The sequence below is a fragment of the Triturus cristatus genome, chromosome 4_2 (assembly GCF_964204655.1).
Source record: "Triturus cristatus chromosome 4_2, aTriCri1.1, whole genome shotgun sequence".
Taxonomy (NCBI): Eukaryota; Metazoa; Chordata; class Amphibia; order Caudata; family Salamandridae; genus Triturus; species Triturus cristatus.
In genome coordinates this window covers 185739610-185763589 of record NC_140586.1, presented here as the reverse complement: position 1 = coordinate 185763589, position 23980 = coordinate 185739610, and the positions used below count along the sequence as shown (strand labels likewise).

The 23980-nt window shown below is 46.7% G+C and overlaps 1 protein-coding gene across 2 annotated transcripts in view; it reads left to right on the top strand.

Moving 5' to 3' along the window:
* LOC146833322 (histone acetyltransferase p300-like) overlaps positions 1–23980 on the top strand; it is a 303832-nt gene that overhangs the window by 7259 nt on the left and 272593 nt on the right. The window lies entirely within an intron of this gene.

Below are 23980 nucleotides of genomic sequence, written 5' to 3'. Positions count from 1 at the left end.
CGGAGAGACTGACTGACGACGGAGAGACTGACTGACGACGGAGAGACTGACTGACGACGGAGAGACTGACTGACGACGGAGAGACTGACCGACGACGGAGAGACTGACCGACGACGGAGAGACTGACCGACGACGGAGAGACTGACCGACGACGGAGAGACTGACCGACGACGGAGAGACTGACCGACGACGGAGAGACTGACCGACGACGGAGAGACTGACCGACGACGGAGAGACTGACCGACGACGGGGAGACTGACCGACGACGGAGAGACTGACCGACGACGGAGAGACTGACCGACGACGGAGAGAGAGACTAACTGACGACGGAGAGAGAGACTAACTGACGACGGAGAGAGAGACTAACTGACGACGGAGAGAGAGACTGACTGACGACGGAGAGAGATTGACTGACAGAGAGAGAGAGATTGACTGACAGAGAGAGAGAGATTGACTGACAGAGAGAGAGATTGACTGACAGAGAGAGAGACTGACTGACAGAGAGAGACTGACTGACAGAGAGAGACTGACTGACAGAGAGAGACTGACTGACAGAGAGAGACTGACTGACAGAGGCACTGTCTTGAGAGGGGCACTGTCTGAGAGGGGCACTGTCTGAGAGGGGCACTGTCTGAGAGGGGCACTGTCTGAGAGGGGCACTGTCTGAGAGGGGCACTGTCTGAGAGGGGCACTGTCTGAGAGGGGCACTGTCTGAGAGAGAGGCACTGTCTGAGAGAGAGGCACTGTCTGAGAGAGAGGCACTGTCTGAGAGAGGCACTGTCTGAGAGAGGCACTGTCTGAGAGAGGCACTGTCTGAGAGAGGCACTGTCTGAGAGAGGCACCTTCTGAGAGAGGCACTGTCTGAGAGAGGCACTGTCTGAGAGAGGCACTGTCTGAGAGAGGCACTGTCTGAGAGAGAGACTGTCTGAGAGAGACTGACAGAGAGAGAGACTAACAGAGAGAGAGACTAACAGAGAGAGAGAGACTGACTGCCAGAGAGAGAGAGAGAGACTGACTGCCAGAGAAAGAGAGACTGACTGCCAGAGAGAGAGACTGACTGCCAGAGAGAGAGAGAGAGAGAGACTGACTGCCAGAGAGAGAGAGACTGACTGCCAGAGAGAGAGAGACTGACTGCCAGAGAGAGAGAGACTGACTGAGAGAGATTGACTGAGAGAGACTGACTGAGAGAGACTGACTGAGAGAGACTGACTGAGAGAGACTGACTGAGAGAGACTGACTGAGAGAGACTGACTGAGAGAGACTGACTGAGAGAGACTGACTGAGAGAGATTGACAGAGAGAGATTGACAGAGAGAGATTGACAGAGAGAGACTGACTGAGAGAGAGACTGACTGAGAGAGAGACTGACTGAGAGAGAGACTGACTGAGAGAGAGAGACTGACTGAGAGAGAGAGACTGACTGAGAGAGAGAGACTGACTGAGAGAGAGAGACAGAGAGAGAGACTGACTGAGAGAGACTGACTGAGAGAGAGACTGACTGAGAGAGAGACTGACTGAGAGAGAGACTGACTGAGAGAGAGAGACTGAGAGAGAGAGACAGACTGAGAGAGAGAGACTGACTGAGAGAGAGAGACTGACTGAGAGAGAGACTGACTGAGAGAGAGAGACTGACTGAGAGAGAGAGACTGAGAGAGAGAGACTGACTGAGAGAGATTGACTGAGAGACTGACTGAGAGAGGCTGACTGAGAGAGGCTGACTGAGAGAGAGACTGACTGAGAGAGAGACTGACTGAGAGAGAGACTGACTGAGAGAGAGATTGACTGAGAGAGACTGACTGAGAGAGAGACTGACTGAGAGAGAGACTGACTGACAGAGAGACTGACTGACAGAGAGACTGACTGACAGAGAGACTGACTGACAGAGAGACTGACTGACTGACAGAGAGACTGACTGACAGAGAGACTGACTGACTGACAGAGAGACTGACTGACTGACAGAGAGACTGACTGACTGACAGAGAGACTGACTGACTGACAGAGAGACTGACTGACTGACAGAGAGACTGACTGACTGACAGAGAGACTGACTGACTGACAGAGAGACTGACTGACTGACAGAGAGACTGACTGACAAAGAGAGAGACTGAGAGAGAGACTGACTGACTGAGAGAGAGACTGACTGACTGAGAGAGAGACTGACTGAGAGAGAGACTGACTGACTGAGAGAGAGACTGACTGACTGACTGAGAGAGAGACTGACTGACTGAGAGAGAGACTGACTGACTGAGAGAGAGAGACTGACTGACTGAGAGAGAGAGACTGACTGACTGAGAGAGAGAGACTGACTGACTGACAGAGAGAGAGACTGACTGACTGACTGACTGACAGAGAGAGAGAGACTGACTGACTGACTGAGAGAGACTGAGAGACTGACTGACTGACTGACTGCCAGAGAGAGAGAGAGAGAGACTGACTGCCAGAGAGAGAGAGAGAGAGACTGACTGCCAGAGAGAGAGAGACTGACTGCCAGAGAGAGAGAGACTGACTGCCAGAGAGAGAGAGACTGACTGCCAGAGAGAGAGAGACTGACTGCCAGAGAGAGAGAGACTGACTGCCAGAGAGAGAGAGAGAGATTGACTGAGAGAGACTGACTGAGAGAGACTGACTGAGAGAGACTGACTGAGAGAGACTGACTGAGAGAGACTGACTGAGAGAGACTGACTGACTGAGAGAGACTGACTGAGAGAGAGAGACTGACTGAGAGAGAGAGACTGACTGAGAGAGAGAGACTGACTGAGAGAGAGAGACTGACTGAGAGAGAGAGACTGACTGAGAGAGAGAGAGAGAGACTGACTGAGAGAGAGACTGACTGAGAGAGAGACTGACTGAGAGAGAGAGAGACTGACTGAGAGAGAGAGAGACTGACTGAGAGAGAGAGAGACTGACGGAGAGAGAGAGACTGACAGAGAGAGACAGACTGACAGAGACAGACTGACAGAGAGAGACTGACAGAGAGAGAGAGACTGACTGAGAGAGACTGACTGAGAGAGACTGACTGAGAGAGACTGACTGAGAGAGACTGACTGAGAGAGACTGACTGAGAGAGAGACTGACTGAGAGAGAGAGACTGACTGAGAGAGAGAGAGAGACTGACTGAGAGAGAGACTGACAGAGAGAGACTGACAGAGAGAGACTGACAGAGAGAGACTGACTGAGAGAGACTGACTGAGAGAGACTGACTGAGAGAGACTGACAGAGAGAGAGACTGACTGAGAGAGAGACTGACTGAGAGAGAGACTGACTGAGTGAGAGACTGACAGAGAGAGAGACTGACTGAGAGAGAGAGACTGACTGAGAGAGAGAGACTGACTGAGAGAGAGAGACTGACTGAGAGAGAGAGACTGACTGAGAGAGAGAGACTGACTGAGAGAGAGACTGACTGACTGAGAGAGAGACTGACTGACTGAGAGAGAGAGACTGACTGACTGAGAGAGAGAGACTGACTGAGAGAGATTGACTGAGAGATTGACTGAGAGAGAGACTGACTGAGAGAGAGACTGACTGAGAGAGAGACTGACTGAGAGAGAGATTGACTGAGAGAGACTGACAGAGACTGACTGAGAGAGAGACTGACTGACTGACAGAGAGAGACTGACTGACTGACTGACAGAGAGAGACTGACTGACTGACTGACTGACTGACTGAGAGACTGACTGACTGACTGAGAGACTGACTGACTGACTGAGAGACTGACTGACTGACTGACTGAGAGACTGACTGACTGACTGAGAGACTGACTGACTGACTGACTGACTGACTGAGAGACTGACTGACTGACTGACTGACTGAGAGACTGACTGACTGACTGACTGACTGAGAGACTGACTGACTGACTGACTGACTGACTGACTGACTGACTGAGAGACTGACTGACTGACTGACTGACTGAGAGACTGACTGACAGAGAGACTGACTGACTGACAGAGAGACTGACTGACAGAGAGACTGACTGACTGACAGAGAGACTGACTGACAGAGAGACTGACTGACTGACAGAGAGACTGACTGACTGACAGAGAGACTGACTGACTGACAGAGAGACTGACTGACTGACAGAGAGACTGACTGACTGACAGAGAGACTGACTGACTGACAGAGAGACTGACTGACTGACAGAGAGACTGACTGACTGACAGAGAGACTGACTGACAAAGAGAGAGACTGAGAGAGAGACTGACTGACTGAGAGAGAGACTGACTGACTGAGAGAGAGACTGACTGAGAGAGAGACTGACTGACTGAGAGAGAGACTGACTGACTGACTGAGAGAGAGACTGACTGACTGAGAGAGAGACTGACTGACTGAGAGAGAGAGACTGACTGACTGAGAGAGAGAGACTGACTGACTGAGAGAGAGAGACTGACTGACTGACAGAGAGAGAGACTGACTGACTGACTGACTGACTGACAGAGAGAGAGAGACTGACTGACTGACTGAGAGAGACTGAGAGACTGACTGACTGACTGACTGCCAGAGAGAGAGAGAGAGAGACTGACTGCCAGAGAGAGAGAGAGAGAGACTGACTGCCAGAGAGAGAGAGACTGACTGCCAGAGAGAGAGAGACTGACTGCCAGAGAGAGAGAGACTGACTGCCAGAGAGAGAGAGACTGACTGCCAGAGAGAGAGAGACTGACTGCCAGAGAGAGAGAGAGAGATTGACTGAGAGAGACTGACTGAGAGAGACTGACTGAGAGAGACTGACTGAGAGAGACTGACTGAGAGAGACTGACTGAGAGAGACTGACTGACTGAGAGAGACTGACTGAGAGAGAGAGACTGACTGAGAGAGAGAGACTGACTGAGAGAGAGAGACTGACTGAGAGAGAGAGACTGACTGAGAGAGAGAGACTGACTGAGAGAGAGAGAGAGAGACTGACTGAGAGAGAGACTGACTGAGAGAGAGACTGACTGAGAGAGAGAGAGACTGACTGAGAGAGAGAGAGACTGACTGAGAGAGAGAGAGACTGACGGAGAGAGAGAGACTGACAGAGAGAGACAGACTGACAGAGACAGACTGACAGAGAGAGACTGACAGAGAGAGAGAGACTGACTGAGAGAGACTGACTGAGAGAGACTGACTGAGAGAGACTGACTGAGAGAGACTGACTGAGAGAGACTGACTGAGAGAGAGACTGACTGAGAGAGAGAGACTGACTGAGAGAGAGACTGACAGAGAGAGACTGACAGAGAGAGACTGACAGAGAGAGACTGACAGAGAGAGACTGACTGAGAGAGACTGACTGAGAGAGACTGACTGAGAGAGACTGACTGAGAGAGACTGACAGAGAGAGAGACTGACTGAGAGAGAGACTAACTGAGTGAGAGACTGACAGAGAGAGAGACTGACTGAGAGAGAGAGACTGACTGAGAGAGAGAGACTGACTGAGAGAGAGAGACTGACTGAGAGAGAGAGACTGACTGAGAGAGAGAGACTGACTGAGAGAGAGACTGACTGACTGAGAGAGAGACTGACTGACTGAGAGAGAGAGACTGACTGACTGAGAGAGAGAGACTGACTGAGAGAGATTGACTGAGAGATTGACTGAGAGAGAGACTGACTGAGAGAGAGACTGACTGAGAGAGAGACTGACTGAGAGAGAGATTGACTGAGAGAGACTGACAGAGACTGACTGAGAGAGAGACTGACTGACTGACAGAGAGAGACTGACTGACTGACTGACAGAGAGAGACTGACTGACTGACTGACTGACTGACTGAGAGACTGACTGACTGACTGAGAGACTGACTGACTGACTGAGAGACTGACTGACTGACTGACTGAGAGACTGACTGACTGACTGAGAGACTGACTGACTGAGAGACTGACTGACTGACTGACTGACTGAGAGACTGACTGACTGACTGACTGACTGAGAGACTGACTGACTGACTGACTGACTGAGAGACTGACTGACTGACTGACTGACTGACTGACTGACTGACTGAGAGACTGACTGACTGACTGACTGACTGAGAGACTGACTGACAGAGAGACTGACTGACTGACAGAGAGACTGACTGACAGAGAGAGAGACAGAGAGAGACTGACTGACTGAGAGAGAGACTGACTGAGGGGAGACAGACTGACTGACTGAGAGAGAGATTGACTGACTGACTGAGAGAGAGACTGACTGACTGAGAGAGAGACTGACTGAGAGAGAGAGAGAGAGACTGACTGACTGACTGACTGACTGACTGACAGAGAGAGACTGACTGACTGACTGACTGACTGACTGACAGAGAGAGACTGACTGACTGACTGAGAGAGACTGAGAGACTGACTGACTGACAGAGAGAGAGAGAGAGAGAGAGAGACTGACTGGGGAGAGAGACTGACTGACCGAGTGACAGTCAGTCAGTCTCTCTGTCTTTCAGTCTCTCTGTCTGTCAGTCTCTCTGTCTGTCAGTCTCTCTGTCTGTCAGTCTCTCTGTCTGTCAGTCTCTCTGTCTGTCAGTCTCTCTGTCTGTCAGTCTCTCTGTCTGTCAGTCTCTCTGTCAGTCAGTCTCTCTGTCAGTAAGTCTCTCTGTCAGTCAGTCTCTCTGTCAGTCATCACTCTGTCAGTCATCACTCTGTCAGTCATCACTCTGTCAGTCATCACTCTGTCACTCTGTTATTCTGTCAGTCACTCTGTCTGTTATTCTGTCTGTCACTCTGTCAGTCTGTCACTCTGTCAGTCTGTCACTCTGTCAGTCTGTCACTCTGTCTGTCTGACTGACTGAGAGTGACTGACTGAGAGACTGACTGACTGACTGAGAGACTGACTGACTGACTGAGAGACTGACTGACTGAGAGACTGACTGACTGAGAGAGAGAGACTGGCTCGGAGTGACTGACTGGCTGAGAGAGACTGACTGACTGACTGACCCAGAGAGACTGACTGACTGACCCAGAGAGACTGACTGACTGACCCAGAGAGACTGACTGACTGACCCAGAGAGACTGACTGACTGACCGAGAGAGACTGACTTACTGACCGAGAGAGACTGACTGACTGACCGAGAGAGACTGACTGACTGAGAGAGACTGACTGACTGACTGAGAGAGACTGACTGACTACCCGACACTGACTGACCGACACTGACTGACCGACACTGACTGACCGACACTGACTGACCGACACTGACTGAGAGAGAGACTGACTGTCAGAGAGAGAGACTGACTGTCAGAGAGAGAGAGACTGACTGCCAGAGAGAGAGACTGACTGCCAGAGAGAGACTGCCAGAATGACCGAGAGAGACTGACAGAGAGAGACTGACTGACTGAGACACTGACTGACTGACTGAGACACTGACTGAGACACTGACTGACTGACTGACTGACTGACTGACTGACTGACTGACTGACTGACTGACTGACTGACTGACTGACTCACTGACTCACTGACTGACTGACTCACTGACTGACTGACTGACTCACTGACTGACTGACTGACTGACTCACTGACTGACTGACTCACTGACTGACTGACTCACTGACTGACTGAGACACTGACTGACTGAGACACTGACTGACTGACTGAGACACTGACTGACTGACTGAGACACTGACTGACTGAGACACTGACTGAGACACTGACTGAGACACTGACTGACTGACTGAGACACTGACTGACTGAGACACTGACTGACTGAGACACTGACTGACTGAGACACTGACTGACTGAGACACTGACTGACTGACTGAGACACTGACTGACTGACTGAGACACTGACTGACTGAGACACTGACTGACTGACTGACTGAGACACTGACTGACTGACTGAGACACTGACTGACTGAGACACTGACTGACTGAGACACTGACTGACTGAGACACTGACTGACTGACTGACTGAGACACTGACTGACTGAGACACTGACTGACTGAGAGACTGACTGACTGAGAGACTGACTGAGAGACTGACTGAGAGACTGGCTGAGAGACTGGCTGAGAGACTGGCTGACTGAGAGACTGGCTGACTGAGAGACTGGCTGACTGAGAGACTGGCTGACTGAGAGACTGGCTGACTGAGAGACTGGCTGACTGAGAGACTGGCTGACTGAGTGACTGACTGGCTGACTGACTGACTGACTGACTGGCTGAGAGAGACTGACTGACTGGCTGAGAGAGACTGACTGACTGGCTGAGAGAGACTGACTGGCTGAGAGAGACTGACTGACTGAGAGAGACTGACTGACTGAGACACTGACTGAGACACTGACTGAGACACACTGCCTGAGACACACTGCCTGACTTAGACACACTGCCTGACTGAGACACACTGCTTGACTGAGAGACACTGCCTGACTGAGCAGCAGAGAGACACTGCCTGACAGAGAGACACTGACTGAGACACTGACTGACTGACTGAGACACTGACTGACTGACTGAGAGACACTGACTGAGAGAGACTGACTGAGAGAGACTGACTGCCAGCCAGAGAGAGAGAGACTGACTGATTGACAGAGAGAGAGAGAGACTGACTGATTGACAGAGAGAGACTGACTGATTGACAGAGAGAGAGAGACTGAGAGAGAGACTGACAGAGAGACTGTGATGGAATTGGGGTTAAAGAGTGTATGCCTCTTAGATTGCTATTGTCTGCTAATAAAAATCTATTATCAAAATGTGCTCTTTGTAGTTACATCTGCTTTTCGAAATACAGCATTGTCGCATTGTCTAATGTTTTGAAACGTTTTTGATTTTTTTTTTTTACTCTAGCCCCACCCCCCCCAATTGGCCCTACCCATACCGGTGCGGCCCTCGGCCACAAACCACACTGTAATTTTGGCCCCCGACAAAGTTTGTGAGTACCCATGCTCTAGAGCCTACTTTTTAGGATGGATCAAACATTAGGATGTTTAACGTCTATAACAGAGTGCAGAGGGCCCAGGAGGAAACTAACATATTGCGCATCCGAGAGCTTGCCCTGTCATATTATACAGATAACATCCCTGTATGGGTGATTTTACTTATACTTTTTTGCTTGCCCCGATTCCCCCATATTTGACCGATGAATGGGACAGAGAATGGCAAATTCCTCAGTTAGATCTTCCCCCTAGTAAGGAGGAGCCCAGATGATGGTACTCACAATGCAGCATGACTTGAGAGCCACGAATGGAAGGACAACTGCTGATCCAAATGGGGATCCCACCTTCAATAGGCTAGGCCACGAAAGCAGGATTGATTACTGCCTAGTATCTCTAAATCGCTGGCACTCAGTTACAGATTTGGCAGTGGTCAAAAGGGTTGATAGTGACCACAATGCCCTAGCTCTTACCTTTTACGAAGCAGGGTACTGCTGGGCCTGCTAAAATGGGCTGCCAAGATTTAGGTACTCTAACAATTACCAATAACCAGTGGGCAATTAGATAGGGCTGGGTAGAGGCTCACCCAGGGGTACTAGGTGCCGTCAAGGGGAAGGTTCGCCTGCTACTTGAGGAATGTACTAGCTCTACCACTCAGAATGTCATGGAGATATTAGGCTCCAGTCATGAGCTTTCATACAAAGAGATAAGGGAATCGCTAGGCCACCCGGGAAATCCTCAAAAGAAGGACAACAACGGCACACACCAGAGATCAGTTCATCAGGGTGTATGGTACAATAAGGCAGTAAAGCAAAAATCACGTATTGACATAGTGACCTGCAGAGCTATGTGCAAGTGGGCAATCTAATCTGCGGAGGAGTGTGAGGGCTCCCTCTGGTCTGCTTTACGGAATGCACTGTCAGTCAAAGATTCAAAGAGCTTCTGGAGTTAAGCAGCATATTGGCTTAAGGGGAACGGGAGAGCCCTAGAATTCACAGTACAGCCAGAGGAGTGGGAAGCATACTTTGGCTCTCTTTATGAGACAAGGAATGCTACAGTTGAGGGAAGAACTCCAGGGGCCATGTGAAGGGCTCAGTAATGAGGGTGAAGGCCTCTCTTTTTCAATAGAAGAAACACAAGTAGCAATTTGCTCTTGCATTTTGGCCCGTGCCCCTGTACCAGAGAGAATCCCCAATGATCTCTAGAAGGAGGATGTAGAACTCTGGGGATCCTATATACATTTACTAAGTAACTCAATCCTCAGAGGTACCCCTATCCCTCCCTCGTGGAAAAATGCTGAGGTTGTCTCAATTTATAAAAAGGGGGACAGAGCGAGGCCATCGAGCTGTAGGCCAATTAGTCTTATCGACTACCTGCAGATCTTTTGCATGCAAATCCTAGACCGGATACAGGATTGAATTACAGAGTCCAATATCCTGGGTGACCTTCTAGCAGGTTTTCGAGCAAAAACTAGCACCCTGGACCAAACCTTTTGTCTGTTGTGCATCTACTGGAAGGAAGTGCAAGTTAAGGGGGGAAATTTTTACGTGGCTTTCGTAAACTTACGGTCTGCCTTTGACCTAGTCCCGCGTGCAAACCTCTGGAGGGTCCTAAAGGAGCAGGACATACCAATGAATCTTATAGATGTTTTAATTAGATTACATTAATCAAACACAGCACAGGTGACGTGGGGGGAGAGTAACCAAATCACAGATCCCTTCCCGGTCCAGTGTTGAGTAAGTCAGGGCTGTGTCCTTGCTCCCACACTTTTTATTCTTTTTATGAACGATGTTAATTTTTTAGACCGAGATGGGTGGGATGCCCCTAAAGTCGGTAGAAAAAGAGTGACTGCTCTGATACACTTTTAATCTCAAAATCGCAGAAGGGATTACAGCAGCTTTTAAATGATTTCATCAAGTTTTGTAACGAGCGAGTTCTGGTGTTAAATGAAACTAAAACCAAATATATGATTTTTAGAAAAGGCATGGCTAAGCCTAGCAAAAGACCGGTGTTAGTTGGTAACAGTAATCTGGGGCGTGTCGATGCCTTTGATTATTTGGGCATTCGCCTGACTCCAACAATAAATTGGGCAGCACATATTGAGAAGGTGAAGATGCAACTTTTATACATCAGACCACTAATATTACCAAAATACACAGGAAAACACTATCAAGACAGCTTGCACCCGCTCTGGAAATTTATAACACAAAAGTACTAGGTGGTTCCCTCTATGGGGTCGAACTGTGGGGCACAGGTTTGACAAATTGCCTGTCCACAATCGAAAATCGCTTCCTTAGATCCCTGGTAGACTTACCTGCTAGCACCCCGCTGGTGCCTATATACTTGGATCTTGCGCAAAGGCAGCTGGCACACAAAGTAAGCTATAAACTCCTGATGTTTTGGCACAGGCTGTGGACTGAGGATGAACTTTTGCTATACCAGGAGCCCCTCTCTGAGCTATTAAAGTCTCAGTCGATCACCTCGATTCCCTGGTTTAGAGTACTAAAAGAGCTACTGGGGAGGCTTGGGATAGAGGGGTTTAGGTCTGACCCAGATAGCCTGGCAACTGTATCCAGATTGAACCTGAAGGAAAGGTTTTGGAAAGTAATGTTATTGCAAGTCCTGACAAAAGCAAAGGGCCATTTGACCATCAAATTTCTTAATTTTAAATGTGTCCCCCGTTTCGAGGACACACTGGATGAAATTGTCCCTCCCCTGGCCCGAAAACTATTCTTTCAGTTTCGGTACAAAACCTAACCTATGAAACATTTTAGTAAAAATTGGGGTAAGGAGGTTTTCACCTATGATCTTTGTCCTGCTTGTAACACAAGCCCTCAATCCATCGTGCATCTGCTATTTTTCTGCCCTAACTACAAATCTCTCAGGGAAAAATGGATAATACCACTTTGTAAACTAGTTGGCCCTGGCCACTATCCAGAGGTGCTAAGAATTTTGAGTACAGCTACATGTAGAGTTGTGGTTTTTGGTTTGTCTAGTTATTGGCATGTACTGTGGCTAAAACTAACCAAATGCATTTTATGGCGGGCTCTGATCTGTCTGAAAATGAATATGCACTGCAGATTAGGCGCACAGTAGGCACCTTATGATGAAATTTCCTATTTATTTGTTTTTTTATACAAACCTTTATATGAAATGTTTTTATCTATTCAACCCTCTTTTATTGTATAATGTATTTGCTGTGTACTTTTATGATCTTTTATAATCAAAATAAAATGATGATGATGGTACAAACAATGTGCTTTAGACCTGGGATGAGGCAGGTAGAGGTGGTTGCTTTGGAATGACTAGGTAGAGGTGGCAGACATGGGACGATTGAGTTAGAGGTGGCATCCTTGGGTTGGCTAGCAAGAAGTAGTCAGCCACTGGATAAGGTGATAAGTGGCAGCTGTGGTATGAGGGGGTAGAGGTGGCAACTGTGGGTGAGGGGAGTAGAAGCTGCTGCTCTAGGATGAGGTGGTCGAGGTGTTAACCATGGAATGAGGTGAAAATCATGGAATGGTGATAGAGGTGACAGCAATGCGGTGATGGTAGCCATGGTATTGATTACATATTTGTTAATACAACCTTACTTTCCCTGGTATTGGATTATGCTGCTCAATGGTCCCATTTTAGTGACCATAATCCCATCCACCTCTCTTTACGAGGGTGCCTTAAGGACATGGCTAAATATCGCCCCAGCACCTACCTTACAAACCAGGGATCAAGGTCGTAGACTCAAATGGGCCATGTTTGTACCAGATCGTTTCTAAATGATTTATTAAATAGTGTAGGGAATGAGATAGTTATATGTCAAGAGGGTAGCCAAGGGGGAATTGAGATTATTACAGCATTTGACAGGATCTGTAAGCAGGTAGCTAGTGCCCTCTCCCACCCTAATAAGGAATGCATCAATAACAGCGAGAGGTAGTTGGATCATAATTGCTCAGCTGCCCATCAGATTTTACTATCTTTTTAAAACAAAAATCTCAAGATAGAGAACCTTAATAGCTGCTTTGAGGAAAGAGTATAAGCAGGCTTTGCGTATCCGCAAATCGGAGATCAAATATGAAGCCTGAAATGAACTGCTGGCTGTTGATGTTATTAAGAACAGTGCGAAATTCAGGGACATTGTAAATAAACCTTTTTTTTCTGCTCTAAGGGGCACCACTGTTGAATGTAATATACTGGAAGAGCTGTGGTTTAACTATTTTAAACACATTTACGGTGATCAGCCATACCAGGTAGACATAGGCACCACACATATGGCTGCAGCATATAGCATGGATTTTTCTGATAAAGAAGTGGATGCTGCCTTTGCCAAAATGACATGCAATAAAGTACCTGGCCCGGATGGGGTCCCTGCTGACCTTTTTAAGGTGGACTTTACATTTTGGTAACAAATATTGGCAAATGTATTTAATATGGCGTGTCAACCTGGTCTGCCAAGATCCTGGTCAAAGTCAATTATTGTTCCAGTTTTTAAAAAAGGGCAGAGAGGAGATCCCAGGTGTTATAGGCCAATATCATTGATTGACTCTGCGGTCAAGGTGTTAGGCAGAGTGGTCCTTAGTAAATGAATACATTGGATTAATGAACGCAATGTCCTGTCAAGCCTTCAATATGGTGTTAGGAAAGGCAGGGGCACCTTGTATCAGTGTCTTAACCCACATCTTCTAGTAGGGAAATATACCATAGCGAAGAAAGGGACACGCCATCTTGCTTGTATGGATCTGTCCTCTGCTTTTGACCAAGTGAATAGACCCAAACTTTGGGAGCTGCTGCTCTTACTGGGCATGGATAAAAACATTGTGTATTTTTTGTCAGACTTGCAGAGGGATCTTTCTGCATCAGTAATGTTTAATAAAAATGGTAATCTTACGAGATTGGTATTATAAGAGGAGTCAGACAGGGTTGCATTTTGGCCCCCCTGCTGTTCACCCTTTATATTAACAACCTAGACTCAGCCTTGTGCAGAGCTAGTAAGGACATCCCACATGTAGGAAATCGATTGATTCCGGCTCTCCTATATGCAGATGACGACTCTTTGCTTGCACGCACAGCGGTGGGCCTACAGTGCCTTCTGAACTCCTTTGCCAATTTTATGGGTTGAATAAACCTGAATGTAAATTTTTCAAAATCACACACTCTGATTAAGGGAGTGAAGCCCAAAAAAACAGACTCATTATTGCGATGGAAATGAAATAACTAGGGTTCCTACATTCCTGTATCTAGGCATCTTATTTGACGACAGGGGCTCATGGGCCCCGCAAAGGAAGGCGAAGAGAAATGCCATGGCAAGATCGATAGTCGCGGTGCTTGATTGTGCTTGAAGGTTGGGTGCCAAGCCTGTGCAAGCAATGTCAAACATATACAAAGCCAAGAGTATTGCTATTTCGAATTATGGTTCTGAAAGCTGTGGATACAAGGAATGTGTAGAGCTTCTAAAAGTGTAAAATAAATTTTTGAGAAGCTTGCTCTCAGTTCCATAATCAATACCATCTTATATTATTCATCAGGAAGTTGCTATTGGTTTTGTGGTAGGCTTGATTAGAATGGCCCCCTTTCTCAAATGGATCTCGATTAGGACCAATTCAGAATTGGTGATGAATCAGGAAATTATACGAGACTGCCTTGCATTAGATAGGGCAAGTAGCCTCCCTTGGCTTAGCTGTGTCAAAAGTATAGCAAGGCTGATAGGCCGCCCAGAGGCATTTGATAGCCCACACCAGATCTTTTTTACATAATGTTTCTGGGTTAAGACCTCATTTTTAGGTCTCGCTCTCGAGACCTATTGTCGCCGAGATGCCTCTCAAGGGAGACAGACCGGGGCACGCGCAGCGATTGGGGTCGGGGTCTGTGGACGCGCTTCTGAGACGCGCTTGCGCAGACGCACACACACAGACACACGCGCGCGCACACACGCGCACACACCCTGCCGCTGCCGACCCCCCCCTCACCGCATCCGCGGCTGCCTAACGCGCGCGCACACACCTCGCCACTGCCGCCGCCCCCTGTTAGAGACCAGTGTTTCTGTTGTAGCTCCCTGCAGCCTGTGGCGCGGAGCCACCGAGCGAAGCCATCCAGCCCAGCCACATCAGAGAGGCCCTCCGGCGCTACAGCCACAGGGCTGGCCCGCTTTCCCCATTCACGGTGCGTAATAACAGAGAGATGGAGAAAAGTTATACAACCAATAACATTCTCGGGGTCGTCTTGGGACACTTTACATCGACTGACTGAAAAACAACATTTCGCAAAAGTGAAACTATCAACCTTCCCCTTCACTCCTCCGGTTCCCTGCCCTACGAGACGCCGAGTCCCATAACCCAGATGACCTTACACTCAGACCCAAGTATCTGTCCCCGCCACATGGGGGCTTTCCCCTGTCCCACGGGTAAAGCTTAGGTCCGTCACGGGCGTCCACCTTCCCGTTCCCTGGGAACCTGTAGACTCACCGCCCTGGTCCGTAAGAGTGCTCGTCCCGCTGCACCGCCGGCTCTACACACGGCCACCGCCATTTTCTCCCTGACAGAAGAGAGGACGAGGAGACGCGCAGGCGCAGTGCGGAGTGTCCGTGCTCTGAGCCTGGAGCGCGCATAGGGTAGGCGTGGTCGCGCCAGGAACACGTAGAGAGAAGGTGGCCATCTTTAACGCTTGTATTCTCATTTTATTTCAACAAGGTATGTGCTCGTAAACCTTGCAAAACATCAATAAACTGTACGTTTTCAAATTTAAACTACTAAATCTTTGTTCTATTAAAAAAGACACCAAAATAATGTGTTTTGGAAATGTATTCTTATAATGTGAGTGAACAAATGTCATAAGGATTAATAGCGGGCAATAAAGCTGTATGAATTTTTTATGAAAAAAATTAAATTACGTTAAACGGTGGCAGGTGTTTTTCTTTTGGGGGTGATTGAGTTACAGGAACGTCAGTCTCCTATGTGTATTGTTGATGTTTGATGCGAAGGTGCTGCCAGCAAACGGAGAGCGACCATATAATATGATGGAACTTGAAGGTAGACTAGATGTGATGTAGCCGCCATCGCCTATTGGCTGAGTTGTTTCGTTGTATCAGGAAAGGGTCGAGGAAAGAAAGTCATGTCTTCACAGAAGCTTATTTAAATATCCCGGGATACCTACAGTTTTAATGGGGAAAAGCGCAAAAATAAATAACAAGCATTGGCATAGCCAATAGGTCTCGCCTTTGGGACCTTATAAGTGTTTAGTTATCCAGCACAAAATTCTTTGTGCAACAACATTAACCATTGCATGGCTAAACACTTATAAGGTCCCAAGGGCGAGACCTATTGGCTATGCCAATGCTTTTTTTTTATTTTAGATAAGCATTGTCAAAAAGGTCTGCATTAGCAAACAAAATGTAAGACCTGTTGCCTTTGTCAGTGCCTTTTAACTAAAGGTCGTGAGAGGGATGCAAAACAGCTTTGAATTTTTGTAAAATATTTCATTAAAATTAATATGTTGTTTAAAGTGATTGTTGGTTAAACCACGTTGTTTTTTTAACTGATTACATGTTTGGAAAACACCTTGACATGATGACTTGTCTGCGTTGCTAATCCATCCAATCTTACCAATAAAGCGGACTTCATTGATATTTAATTTTGGATGGTGGCAGATTGACATTGTTGGTCAGATTTTCTGTGGATCAACTATTATCCCTACTTTCTTTATGTGACAGTTTAAGTATCTTTTATACTGTAAAACTGCTTTTTGGATTGCAAACGTTCATTGAACACAAAAACGTAAGAAAAATATAGTTTTGCCAAGATATTTTTAGCATTTCACCAGTACAGATTTTAATCAGGTGGTAGAAACGCAGGTAAACAATAATCACACGTGCTTGAGCACAAAGGCAAAATGGTAGGTAACTTATAATGTCTGAGCAATTGATCTCTGTACCTTAAGTATTGTTAACCATACTTTTTGCTTATTCCAAACAAGATGGTCAACACACTGTATATCTTGAAGTTAAGTTTACCAGGAACGAAACCAAAACCAATGTAAGACCTCTTGATTACGTAGGTCTTTACTTTCTTTTTTCTTTAGACTAACAATTTTGAGGGTCATAATTTACACTGAGGATGATTTTTACAATCAACCTATGTGCCTTTTTAGGTCTTGGCAAGCGAAGGCTGCGCTTGCGCAGTCTCGCTCGCGAGATTTAATGACTTGGAGAAGAGGGGCTTGAACCCGGCCCTCTTCTCCCCTCTTCTCCATTGGCTGGCCTCTTGAATGCTGGCCAGCCATTGGAGAAGAGGTGTGTCACTCCGAACAGGCCCCGTCCTTTCGGATTCGGGGGCGTTTTTTTAATAGCCTTTTTGTTGTTTTTCGCTTTTTGGCAGCCCGCCCCTTACACGCCCACAAGACAGCATGTCTTCACGCTGCCTACACGCGCCAGTCGGCTCTCTGATTGGTTGGCAACTACCAAATAAGCAATGTGATTGGTGGACCTTGTCAACCAATCAGAGAGCCGACTGGCGCGTTGTGTGATGTGTCTTGTTTACCCTGCAGGCGTTTGTGCCGATCTGCCGCTGCTCCTTGCAGCCCGTAAGCGCTTCTTTGGGGTGCATCGCGGTCCGTGGAGGCCGGGGACGGCTGCTTCACGACAACACCCTAGACTTAGAAAGCACGTGTTTTCATTCCGGGCAGGAGGGGGGCGGAAGAGGCACGGATGAGCCATGGAGACGTGGATTGCACAACCGGCGTCTGCATGAAATCTGTCTGGAATGTCCTCTCAAAGGACGCTCTCTTCTTCGTGGGCAGGTACACAGGTTTCAGGGCGCTTTGAAGCGCGGCGCTTCAGACTCTAGCAGTGCCCTGACACACGCAGATCCAGAAACGGGAGCTATGAGAAGTGAGGGGGCTCTGTTCCAGGCCCGCTTCCGGGCACTGACTAACGCTGAGCTCAGCCGCTCCCCCATCCCCTGCCCGGAAAGAAACACATTCTCAGATGCGATAAAGGAAGCAATTGGGCCTTTTTCATCTTTTCAAAGATCGCTCCCGGGGCTGGCGCGGGCACAGGGGCCTGTGAAGCGCGGTGACTCAATCGCCCGGCTTCAGGAAATCAGAGGAGATTAAAAGTAGTTCTTAGCGACTGCACATGACATGAGCCGAGAGAGTAAACACAGCGCGTGCCCGTGACTCACTGGGGGTTTTGATGTACACACCTCCAGGCCGGTGCCCTCTGCGACGAAGGCAGGCAGCAGCGGCCAAGGAAGTTATTACTAGAGGGCTAGTGGGCACAGAAAGGAGCACTGGTAAAACCGTTGTGGCCTCTATGAAAAATAGTATATTCGTTAAAAAAAAAACATTACAGAACATGGCGTGGCCACTAGGAATGTTCGTGCACTTCTTATGTGTATACGTTTGATTCAGCGAAGTGCGACGTGAGGTCAGTTGTATGGTCACTTGTTGATCTCGCCAGTACCATTGTTTTAAAATATGTTTCACATTCTGTGCAGCGCTTCGTTTAGCAAACTCGTCAAGACAGGGCTTTGTAATTTAAGTGTGACTGCTCAGGATCTCCATTTCAGCAGAAAACTCCCCGTTTAATAGATTTATTTTGCAAAGAGTGACTTTTACTTGTCCGCCTTCTATCTGGGGCGGTATGTTTCGAGCGCATTGGCTTAACATTACGTATAGTTGCGTGTTGGCATATTTAACGGGGTAGTGTTCATTTTCTTTCTCGGCTCTAAAGTGCTTCACTCTGCTCCCGTTTGGGAAATCATTACGTCATTCTGGCGATCTAGCTCATCCAGTTGAATGCTCGTACCTTGAAAAGAGCGCTGATTGGCAGTTCACGAGTTCGAATCCTAGGAAAGCCTTCTTTAATTTTCTGTCCTTTCCAATGTCGTAAATTAAGCAACATAAACTGGGAAATACTAAAGTGTTCTTCAATGGGTGGAAAGGTTGGGTTGTCCGTGCCTTCCGTGGGTTGTCCGTGCCTTCTTCCACTTCCTGTTGTCCGCGCCTTCTCCCCTCCTCACTCCCATTGTCCATGACTCCTGCCCCCCGCCCTCCCTCCCGTTGTCCGTGCCTTCTTCCCCTTCCCGTTGTCCACCCCTTCTCCCCTCCTCCCTCCCGTTGTCCGTGATGATTATCATTTGCAATGTAATAGGACTCGTGTAAATGCGAGTCCTGTTGCATTGTAAATGCTTGTTTTAACTTTTGTAAGCACATTTGATTTCACTATATGAAGTCTGTAATGATTTCAATTAATCGTACAATAAACATATATCTATCTGTAGATGGGGTGCGGTGCATGGACAAGGACTTCAGTTTAAATGCCACATGACGTCTAAGCGTGTGGGTGAGAGTTCCGCTCTGAGGGGCCGTGTACAGTGCCGAGTATGAGAAAGGGAGGCAGCGAGGGGCAGCCTCGGCGAGGGAGGGGTGGGGGATGGATATGTTCTAACCTCTCCGAGCAAAGACGTGTGTAGTGCGGAGAAGGGTCCCGCTCAGCAAGGACTCGGCCTGGTAAGGAACGGGTATGGAGTGGTTTAGTGAGAATACGTGGGCCGGATGAATCCAAGTACCTCAAAAACCACGCATCCAGTGTTGATGGATCATTTTTCAAATCTTGATTTTCGGATCTGAATTATGTCCCCCAAAAAGCAGTGACTTCTAATAGCACTGGGCTGGATAACAGGCATTTGGCAAGCATGCAGCAAAGCATGAAAGGAAGAGGTTCAGTGAGTGAGAGAGTCATCAAGGGAAAGGTTCAACAAGAGAGATATTAAATGAGGTAGAGGTTAAAGAGGAGCTTTATGAAGGGTTTTCAGTGACGGAGGTTTACTGAGAAAGGTTGCATGAGTGCGGGTCCGTGAGGCAGGGGTTCAGTTACGGTGACTCAGTGAGGGTATGTTCAGTGAATCTGATTCTGTGAGCAAGGTTCTGTGAAAGGGGTTCAACAAGGGAGAGGTTCAGTGAAGGCGGTTTAGTGAGAGCAAGGTTCAATGAGGGAGAGGTTCAATGAGGGAGGTTTATTAAGAGTGAGGTTCAGTGAGGGAGAGCTTCAGCGAGGGCACTTCAGTGAGGAAGAGATTCAATAAAGTCAGTCCGTCCAGTGATGAAAATTCAGCGAGCAGATTCTATGTACTGTGCAAGTCATTTATGATGATACGGTTCAGTGACAAGAGGTTGAAAGAGCAGAGGATCAGAAAGTGGAGGTTCACCCAGTGAGGTTCAGTGGGTAGGTTCGGTCCGAAATAAGTTTAATAAGGAGAAGGGCGAGTGAGAAGGTGTTCATTAGGTAAAAGCGAGCTTCTTTGAGAAAATACTTTTCAGGAGCTTCAGTTCGGGTCTTGATGCAGGTGGCTCTGTGGGTGGCTCTATTTGTGTGTGGGTTGCTCTTTGTGAGTGGCTCTCTGGGTGGCTTTGTGTGTGGCTCTGTGTGGGTGCAAATGCAATAGGTCTCGCATTTGAGAGTGATTAAGCTATTGACATTGTAAATAACAATGCCGTTTCTTTAAATGTTTTAAAAACAAAAACATAAACAAAAATAATGTCATGAGCAATGCCAATAGCTCTAACTTTAACAATGCCGAGACCATTGCATTGCAAATGCTTGTTAACTATTTCAGTGGGTGACTCAGGAAGGCCCTCTATGCACTTCCCTTCATGGGGCCCATTGTATATTCTGAGTGGGGTAATACTACTAACGAATGTCAGGGTGACATTACGTCACTTCAATGACATTAAGTGGTTTGTTTAACTATGTATTTCCCTATACCTCATATGTTTGCAGTGATGATTTGCCATAATTGTTTTTGTTTGCCTTTCGAGCACATCATCTCTGGCACAAAATAACCCACATGGAGCATTTTGGCCTTCTGTGTACCTGAATTAAATATTTGTGTGTCTATTATTTTGTCATACGTTTTTCTACAGATCCCTAAAACCGAGAAGGCTCAGCCTTTGACTCGGGCATAATTCTGATGCGCTTAATTGTGTGTGCGTGTGTTTCAATAGGACACCACCAACTTTGTTTGTTATAAATATAAGGCCTTATTGGGCTATTCTGAGTACAGGGATCCAGGTCCTGAATAAAGCTGTAGCTCCCCATTTGGGACCACTAAAATAGCTGAAACATGTTGCCCAGTGGGCTGCGGGTTTGATAGGTGTCCCTAACATCTCCATACTCATTTGGTTTCAATATCCCCATAGAATCCAACAATAAATATCACTTTGGACTATCTGTAGAGATCTTTAACCACTTGTGTTGTATCCCAATATTGGCATTAGGAGACAGCTCAACCCCAAATACTCCCTAAACATTTGGGAGCCCATCCCCCCCTCCCCCCTAAGAATGTCGGACAGATGTGAGTCAAACATTATCATAATGCATACCACCTAGATTGTTGAATGAGGGTTTGGCTCCAGTTTTTTAATTACACCCACAATTTAGGTTATATTGAAAACGTTCACAATCTCTGGGGTTACTCTACCATCTTGATTGTCAATTCTGATTTTGTAAATTAGTTATCAATCTAGAATTTGATGCAACATGCCGGCCTTTCATTACTTTTTTTTAATCATTTTTGATTAATTTACTGATGTAGTTTTCTAAGTGTAGGGCGTAAACCTTAGAAAAGATAATGCATTTAGCTTTTATCATTGATATAGGGGTGTAACTAGAAATAAAGGTCGATTATCTGTGATGCTTTAGAAAAATATTTATCATGTTTCCAAAAAAGTAAACATTTCTTTTAGTGTTTTATATAGCGCGACCTAGACCCGAGACATCGGGTATCAGAGCGCTTTACATGAGCACCAGTTTTGTTACAGATAGACACATTCATTCTTAGGTCTTGCCTATGCAGCGTGCATGCGCTGCTTGGAGGAGACCTTTACTCATCGGTCCCCTTTTTCACCCACAACCGTGCACGCGTTCCATTGCCTTCAATGGCAACTCGTGCACGTGTGGAGATTCACTTGCGGGAGCGAGCGCAACCATATGGTAGCAATTATCGCTCCGGCAAGTGAATCGAGCAGACCCCCTCCTCCCCCTGCTACCACGCGAGGCACGCGCCTCCCCTGCTGCCACGCGGGCTTGTTTGTATTTATTATTGTACCGCCTAACTTGCGATCGGCCTTTGTAAACTTAGATAGTGCTTATGCTGTTTTATTTTACTTAAATAATAAGCAAAATAAAACAGCATAATCGGCTTTTGTAACCTTTGATCATGTGTAAGCTGTTTTATTTTGCTTAGTATTTCGCATCGTGTGTATGCTGTTTTATTTTGATTATTATTTCGCAATATACTTTATTGTTGTGTTATCTCACCGCGTTATTTTTTATTTATTATTGTGCCGCCTAACTTGCGATCGGCCTTTGTAAGATCGTGTTTATGGTATGAAGATTACAAAAGCCAATCGTAAGTTAGGCGGCACAATAATAAATAAAATAAAACTAGTTTTTGTATTGCTGTGTTATCTCGCCATGTTATTTTTTTATTTATTATTGTGCCGCCTAACTTGCCATCGGCTTTTGTAACCTTCATAGCATAAACACGCTCACTTTCTCTTGCTGCAGGTAAGACGTGCTCTGGTGCCTATTTTACCCCCCTCCCTCCCATTGTTGTGCCTTACCCCCCGTCCCCGCAGCCCGCCCGCTGTCTGTGCCTTCTCCCTCCATGTCGATACTTGAATACATCATGCCTTTACAGGTCTGTTTCGCCTGCATGGGCTTTATGCCTCCTTTAAGGCGAACGTGTGCCATTTATTTGTTATGTCGTATGGTTTGGACGGTTGCAGCCATCAGGAAACTTTTTGCCTTATTTTAAGATGGCACCTTGAGAAGCAACGTATGCACATGCAGCTGTGTGTAAACCATAGACACAAGCATTTGCATTGTAATAGGTCTCGCATTTATGCAAGTTTAAGTTATTGGCATTGTAAAGGATAATGCGTTTTATTTATGTTTTAAAAATCAAAACATAAATAAGAAGCATTGTCATTTACAATGCCAATAGCTCATACTCGCGTAAATGCGAGACCTATTGCATTGCAAATGCTTGTTACATCTAGCATCTGTAGAAAGAGAGGTCAAAGAGTTATTGAAACCTACTGTGCGGGCTCACCAAATTGTAAAAACCACTTATTTTATGGAGTCTTATTTAGACATAGTTACTAAGCCCCTACATCATTTATTTTAACAAGACTGAGGTTTAATTATCTGCACTTTTTATTGGCCGAACCCCAGGTTTGGAGAAAGATAGAGGATCCGGGACCCTGCAGTTGTGATAATGTTTCAAGCCAAGGCACGTTGCACTTTGTCCTGTTTTGTGAGCAATATTTGCACATTCCTAAACGTTTTATCTTTCCAATTTTAAAGGACAAAGGTTTTTTGCAGGCTGGCCAGCCCTGATATATTTGTAGATGCTAAATAATCCCTGGGAAACCTTTTAATGTTGCTAGCTTCTTAGTGGTGGCAGTCAGAGAAATGAAAAAAAGAGGGTCCACATGATCTGACAAATTAAATGTTCATCCCTTTTTAATGTGAAATGGTTTTCTCCCTTATCAAATGTAAATTATATTATATCATTTGAACTTTCTTGTGACTTTTTCTAATTGGGTGTACTTTTAACCTGAACTGTATATCAATTATGATTCATTTTCGCTTAATGATCATGTAGTATTTGTTTTTTTACTCAATGGATAATTTTAATGTGCTTTTATGGTTTTAAATAACTGAATAAAGTGATTTTGACTGACTAAGGGAGTATATTTGGGAGGAATGGGTTGAGGCAAGAAGTGGCAGCCAAGGGGTGTGAGTGGTAGAGATGAGAGCCATGGAATATGTGTTAGAAGGGGCAACCAAGGGATGAGAGGGATAGCGATGGCAGCAATGAAGTGTGGATATTAGAGGTTACTGCCATGGGTAGGAGGGTTAGAAGTGTCTGCTGTGACATGAGTAGTTAGAGGTTGCAGTTACGAAATGAGGAGATTAGAGGTGGCGGGTGAAGGGGACCATGTGACAGCTATTGAGTATAGGTTTCCTTCAAGGTCGAGATGGCTACCATGATGTGAAGTGGTAGAGGTGGCAGCGAATAGGGCTTATAGGGTGTTAGATATAATCTCCAGAAGTAGTAGTAATGGTTGTTGTGGGGCTAAGGTGGCAACCATAGGGTAAGCAGGGGTGAAATAGGCCACCA